The sequence below is a fragment of the Oryctolagus cuniculus genome, chromosome 4, assembly GCF_964237555.1.
Source record: "Oryctolagus cuniculus chromosome 4, mOryCun1.1, whole genome shotgun sequence".
NCBI classification, from domain to species: Eukaryota; Metazoa; Chordata; class Mammalia; order Lagomorpha; family Leporidae; genus Oryctolagus; species Oryctolagus cuniculus.
Window position 1 is genome coordinate 173,731,039 of NC_091435.1, and position 7,008 is coordinate 173,738,046.

A 7,008-nucleotide genomic window follows, 5' to 3' on the forward strand; every position below is an offset into this window, starting at 1 on the left:
AGAACAAGGAAGAGTCGTCATGCCAATAACAGCTGGAAGCTGGGCCCCTGAGGTGTGCCAAGGTCAAGGCAGAGGTGCTGAGGGTCGAGGCAACCCGAGAGGCTGCCCAGAGCCAGCGAGGCAGCAGCAGCACAGGCCTGCGCCCTCTCAAAGACAGAGACATCGCGGTACCTGCTGCACCGGTAAAGACTCACCTTTGGCATTTTTTTTTAACTTTTATTTAATGAATATAAATTTCCAAAGTACGATTTATGGATTACAATGGCTTCCCCCACATACCGTCCCTCCCACCCACTACCCTCCCCTTTCCCACTCCCTCTCCCCTTCCATTCACATCAAGATTCATTTTCGATTATCTTAATATACAGAAGATCAGCTTAGTATACATTAAGTAAGGATTTCAACAGTTTGCTCTCACACAGAAACATAAAGTGAAAAATAATAGATGATTTTTTTTAAATGATGATGAAATCAGATCAGACCTATTGTCATGTTTAATCCCAGTGAGAGTCAAGTTGGGAATTGATAATTTCTTTTTCTTTTTCTTTTCTTTTTTTTTTTTTTTTTTTTTACAGAGGATCAGTTTAGTATACATTAAGTAAAGATTTCAACAGTTTGCACCCCCATAGAAACACAAAGTGAAATATACTGTTTGAGTACTCGTTATAGCATTAAGCCTCAGTGTACAGCACATTAAGGACAGAGATCCTACATGAGGAGTAAGTGCACAGTGACTCCTGTTGTTGACTTTACCAATTGACACTCCTGTTTATGGCATCAGTAGTCTCCCTATGCTCCAGTCATGAGTTTCCAAGGCTATGGAAGCCCTCTGAGTTCTCCGATTCTTATCTTGTTTAGACAAGGTCATAGTCAAAGTGGAGGTTCTCTCCTCCCTTCAGAGAAAGGTACCTCCTTCTTTGATGACCTGTTCTTTCCACTGGGATCTCACTCACAGAGATCTTTTGCCAGAGTGTCTTGGCTCTCCATGCCTGAAATACTCTCATGGGCTTTTCAGCCAGATCCGAGTGCCTTTAGGGCTGATTCTGAGGCCAGAGTGCTATTTAGGACATCTGCCATTCTATGAGTCTGCTGAGTATCTCACTTCCCATGTTGGATCACTCTCCCCTTTATTTATCCTATCGGTTAGTGTTAGCAGGTACTAGACTTGTTTATGTGCTTCCTTTGACTCTTAGTCCTTTCATTATGATCAATTGTGAACTGAAATTGATCACTTGGAATAGTGAGATGGCATTGGTACATGCCACCTTGATGGGATTGAATTGGAATCCCCTGGTATGTTTTTAACTCTACCATTTGGGGCAAGTCAGCTTGAGCATGTCCCAAATTATACATCTCTTCCCTCTCTTATTCCCACTCTTATGTTTAACAGGGATAAAATGCCAAAGGTTAATTTATTCTTAAGTGTTAAAAATTAACCTTTGGCATTTTTAATGACTCCCTGCACTAAGGCAAGGAGAGAAGCAGCAACAGAAATGCTCCAGTATCAGAAACGTCCGCTCCCGTGGTCTCGTGATCAGACCCAGTGGGTTCACCCCTGGAGGGATTGGGATGCCTTAGAGTGGCTTAACTGCTAAGCTGCCACCTGCAGTGCCGGCCTCCCACATGGGCACTGCTCCACTTCCAGTCCAGCTCCCTGCTACTGCGCCGAGGAAAGCAGCAGAAGACGCCCCAAATGCTTGGGCCCCTGCACCCATGTGAGACGCCCAGAGGAAGCTCCTGGCTCCTGGCTTTGGACCCGCCCAACTCTGGCTATTTCTGCATTTTAGGGAGTGAACCAGAGGGTGGAAAATATGTCTGTCTGTCTGTCTATCTATCTATCTCTGCCTTCCAAATAAATAAATAAACCTTTAAAAAAAAAGAATTGTTTAACCAAAAGTGGCTGGAGGAAGAGGAGGGGGTGTGGACAGAGAAATGGAGGGAACCCCAAAAGCACAAGCAGCCAGGAGTCAGGAAGAGCTTTGGCTGTGAGCACAGCATCTTAGTGGCTGCGACCTGCAGGATCACCGGAAGTGCGGCCCTGGCCGGCTGTGGCTTCTCTCCAGCCACTTCTCACGCCTGATTTTCTGTGGCTTTCCCAGCAGCCACAGGAGTCATGGCAGAGGTCAGACCGTGTGACGGGGAAGGCGGGGCTTGAAGCCTGCTCTTCAAATCCTTCCCCGGGGCCCTTTCACATTCAACCTAAACCATTAGCAGAATCCCGTTTCCTCTCCCTCAGCCCAGGACTTCGCGCTGTCTTGATTTATGAGAAAGCCCGACTGGCCTGCAGAACGGATTCCCCTGCAGCTGTCTCAGGATTGCACGCGGTGGGGTCGGGGCTGGGCTGTGCCTTTTCTCTCCCTGCCCCTCGGATCACTGGGCCCCAAGGCCGAGCCTGCCTCTCCCTTGCAGCTTCTGGCCGCGCTCCCCCCACCCCCACCCCCACCCCCAGAGCTGTGAGCTCTACAGCTCTTGCCCCTCCAATCAGCTGCTCCTCTCTTGGAGGCGCTCACCCCAAATTCTTGAACACTGGAGGTCAGACCTAGGGACCCATCGCTCCTCCTCCTCTGTTCCCGCACCTCGTCCCCATTGTCCATCGCCTCACTCTTCTCCTTGGCCAGCCCGGAGTCCCTGGCCCCTCATCGTCACACATTTCAACTCCCGTGCCTGCCTCTTTCCCTGAAGTCACCCCACAAGATCCCTACCTTGGCTGCACCCATGCTGCACCTCCTGGAGGCTGGAGAAACCCACTGGGGTAGGCTCGCCGGCTGCCTCTGCGTTCACAGGCAGTAGCTTCCAGAGGGCCCTTCGTGAGCCCCAGTCTCACTGTGCCTCGTCCACGCCCCCTCGCTCCCCGGAGAGCTCCCACTGCACTGGAAAGACAGGCAGTGGCAGCTCCGCCACGTCTACAACCCGCTCCCCTGTCCCATGACCTTGACCTTTGAATCCCGTGCTCTAACCCAAGGCAGAGGCCTCGCTGTCCCGCTGAGCCCACATCTGCCCACCTATGAACATGCTGTGGGAGCATCCACTCCGAAGACAGAGCAGAGTGCGCAAGGGCAAGTAGCTGCCTTGTTCCCATAGTCCTTTTCTTTCTTTTTTATTTTCGAAAGATTTATTTATATGAAAGTCAGAGTTAGAGACAGCAAGAGAGACAGAGAGATCTTTCATCCATTGGATCGCTCCCCAAATGGCCACCGGGGGCCGAGGCTGAGCCAGGCAGAAGCTAAGAGCTAGGAGCCAGGAGCTTCATCTGGGTCTCCCACGTGGGTGGCGGGGGCCCAAGCACTTGGGCCACATCTGCTGCTTTCCCAGGCCATTAGGGAGCTGGATGGAAAGTGAAGCAGCTGGGACACGAACCGGTGCCCACAGGGGAGGCCGGCGCTGCAGGTGGTGGCTTTCCCACAGTGCCGCAGCACCCACCACCACCCATATTCCTTTCCAACACCCAGCCCACTCACCTACCCTCTTGGTGAGACCCTCCTGGAAGGAGCTGCATGCGCTCACCGTCTCCAGGCTTTCTCAGCATCTTTCTTCTGGAACCACTTAAGTGAGGGGTTCACACCGTAACTGCGCCAGGATGGCGCTTCGCAAGGTCACTGGTGACCTCCGTCTTCCCCGGTCCAGTGCTCGGTTCCCGGTGCTCATCTTGCCCCAGCTGGCAAGAGCCTGTGACAGTTCGCCAGCGTCTCCTCCTGGCTCTGGGATGCCGCTCTTGTTTCCCACCTCAACCCACGTCCTCAGTCTCCTTTGCTGCTCATCTGCTGGTGCCCTTAACCACCCAAGACCACCGCCGCCCTTCCTCGCTCTCCACGCTCTCCCTGGACAAATGCATTCGGCCTCTGGGCTCTAACTCCCAAATGCACATCTTCAGCCTAGGGCTCGCCCCCTAACTCCAGACTCGCGCACCCGACAGCTGACTACAACTCCGTGAGACTTGTTCCAGCCACCTGGGACCGCCATAACAAGACAGTGCAGCCTGGGAGACTCGAACGACAGAGCGCCTTGGCTCGCGGTTCTGGAGCCGGGGGTCTCCTGAGGCCTCTCTGCCGGCGTGTGGATGGCCGTCTTCCGTGTGCCAGCACCTGGCCTTTGCTTCGTGCGCACGCTCTCCTGGCGTCTCTCTCCTCACATAAGGTCCCCGCCCTGTTGGGTTAGGGCCCCATCCCTGTGGCCTCGTTTAGTCGTGATCTCCTCCACGGGGCCCCGTCTCCAGGTCCAGCCTCCCTGGGTGCCAGGGCTTGGACGTGTGAATTTGGAGGGGACTCTGTAACAGCCGTCTGGTGGGCGTCCGCTCCGGGCGTTGCTGCTCCGTGCGGCCAGCTGCTCCGGCTGGAACCTTGCCATGACCCCCGGGCCTCCTCCCACCCGCAGACCCTGTTGCGTCTACTCCCAGAATGCGTCTGCATTCCAACCAGTTCTGTCTACCCCCCTGCCATCCTCCTGGCTCAGGCCACCGTAACGTCTCACTGAATTATGACAGTGGCCGCCTACACTGTCTTGTGTTTCTGCCTTTGGTTTCCGAAAGCTTTTTCCCACTGGGCAGGAGGAGTCATGTCTGCAGTGATGTGGCTCTCTGGTCACGGTCTGACCTCTCGTTCTTCTGCTGCTTGCCCTCTGCCTCAGCCACTCAGGGCCTTTGCATGCACCACTCCGGCAAGCAAAATGCTGCTGCCCTGGGTAGCACATGTGTGTGGGCCTCATCTCTTTGAGGTGCTGCTCGAATATGACATTTCACAGCGGTCCCCTCTGACCGTGCCACATTTGCACCTGTTGTGTCCGCAGGAGAGAGAGGGAGAAAGAAAGATGTGGGTGCAGCAGCCAGCCTGTTCCAGTTTCTGAGGGAGTCACGTTGAGTTCTGCACCCTCCTCCTTGCAACCTACCCTGGGAATGGTGCCCATGCTGGCTGCAGATCCTTGTGATGGAGGCGGGACCTTGCTGGCTGGCTCTGACGGACAGGGTAAGGAGAAGGAAGCACTGAGGAGGGGCGAGTGTCGGGCATGTGAGCACCAGGGGGGTCCTGCCTAAGGAAGGGAATCGCACAGGCCCCCAGGAGGCCTGGGCTGTGCCCTGGAGCTGGACAGAGGTGGGGCTCCCAGGCCTGCTTCCTGGAGCTCTAACTTCATGCTGCTGTAAGCAGAATGTCCAAGATCAGGTCATGTATAAGGGACAGAAAGCAGCTTCTCACTGTCTGGAGACTGGGACATCGTGAGCAAGGGGCATCCTCTGAGGAGGGGCTTCTTGCTGTGTTGTGAGGGAGTGTTCAAGCGGGAGCACCAAACTGGCCCTTGTGTGGCGAGCCCCCTGGATAAGAAACGCACCCCTGCGTAATGAGCATCTGTGACAGCACTGAGCCGTCAGGATCGTGGAGCCCCCGGGCCTGGCCACTTCCTAAACTTCCCATCTCTTAATAAACACTGTTTCCATGGCGCCAGGTTGCAGCGTGGGTTTGGGAGTGGACATGCAAACCACGGCAGCATGCCGTCCTGCACATGTGTCTCTGAGTGCACGCCCAGCCTTGCCCACCCTTTCTTGGGGCCTTCGGCCCTCATTTCTAAGCCTGGTGTGCACCCATACTGCCTTATGCCAATGCCAAAATTGAGCTTTTTAAAAATTTATTTTGTATGTATTTACATGTCAGATTTAGAGAGAGAGAGAGGTCTTCCATCCTCTGGTTCACTCCCCAAATGGTTGCAATGGCCAGGGCTGGGCCAGGCTGAAGCCAGGAGCCCAGAGCTGCTTCTAAGTCTCCCATGTGGGTGCAGGGGCCCAAACACTTGGGCCATTCTCCCGCTGCTTTCCCAGGCTCATTAACAGGCAGCTGGGTTGGAAGTGGAGCAGCTGAGTCCGGAACTGGTGCTCATATAGGATTCCAGCATCACAGGTAAAGGCTTAACCTGCTATGCCACAACACTGGCCCCCCAATTGAGGTTTAAAGTTTCACTGAATATTTCTTCATCAAAGAGATGTTGTAAACCTTCAGGGACCGAATTATTTTTGGTCACATGTAGGCATCAGTTGGGGTTTACTGCTTGTAACAGCAACCACTTACTGAGCTCACAAATCTGTGGGTTGGGATTAGCTGGGCGGTTCTTCTGCTCTCTGCTGGGCTCAAGCATAAAACTGCAGTTAACTTCTGTGTCAGCCGAGAATGGCTGGCCCAGGGGATAAGGTGGCTTGTCTGCTCTGTGTGGTCAGTGGGGTCAGCAGGGTGCTGGGCTCGCTCACACAGACGCCCAGGAGGCCGGAGAGAAGGAGCGTGCGTGGCTTCTAAGGGGCCGAGGCTCAGCCTTCCCACTCCATCCCTTCTGCCTCATTCTGGGGGCCACAGCAAATCACAAGACCAGCTTGGATTCGAGGGTTGGGCTGTAGATTCCACTTCCTAATGGGAGCAGTTCCAGCATCACATTGTAAAGGGGCGTGGACGTTGGAAGGGAAGACGGGGGCCATTTTTCCAGACGCTGACTACACTTGGCCGGGGCACAGACCACACAGCTGTGAGTGGGGGAGGGGGACATTTCTTCATCTGTGAGCGTCACAGGTTCTGCTTGTGACAGGTCCCTGCGCTGCTGCCATGGTTTCCAGCGGGGCTGGGCTCCGTGGGGTTGTCTGGCCCCTGCCCCTGGCTAGACGGCTGTGTCAGTGAGCTGTCCCTGGGCTCGCTGTGAGCCGTATGACTGTCTTTCAGATAGGCTTCGTGGAAGCTCTCAGAGGCATGTTTGTGCTTCAGCGCCTCCCGATTTCCCCAGTCAGCTGTCACAGCCGAAGCTTGCTGGCGTGGCTTCAGCCATTCATATCTAATCCAGCGCACTGATTAATGGAGGCGGCTTCACTTTTATTGTCCCTCTGTGGCCGCCTGTCTCCCCAGCAGCCGGGCCAGAGGCTGCTCCCAGCTCTGTGGCCATTTATGGGCAGAGCCAGAGCTCTGCCGTGCTCATTCCAGGACACGGTAGGGCCGGAGGTGTGGGTCACATCCTGCTCTGCGACCTTGGCCTACTCCATTCCAATCT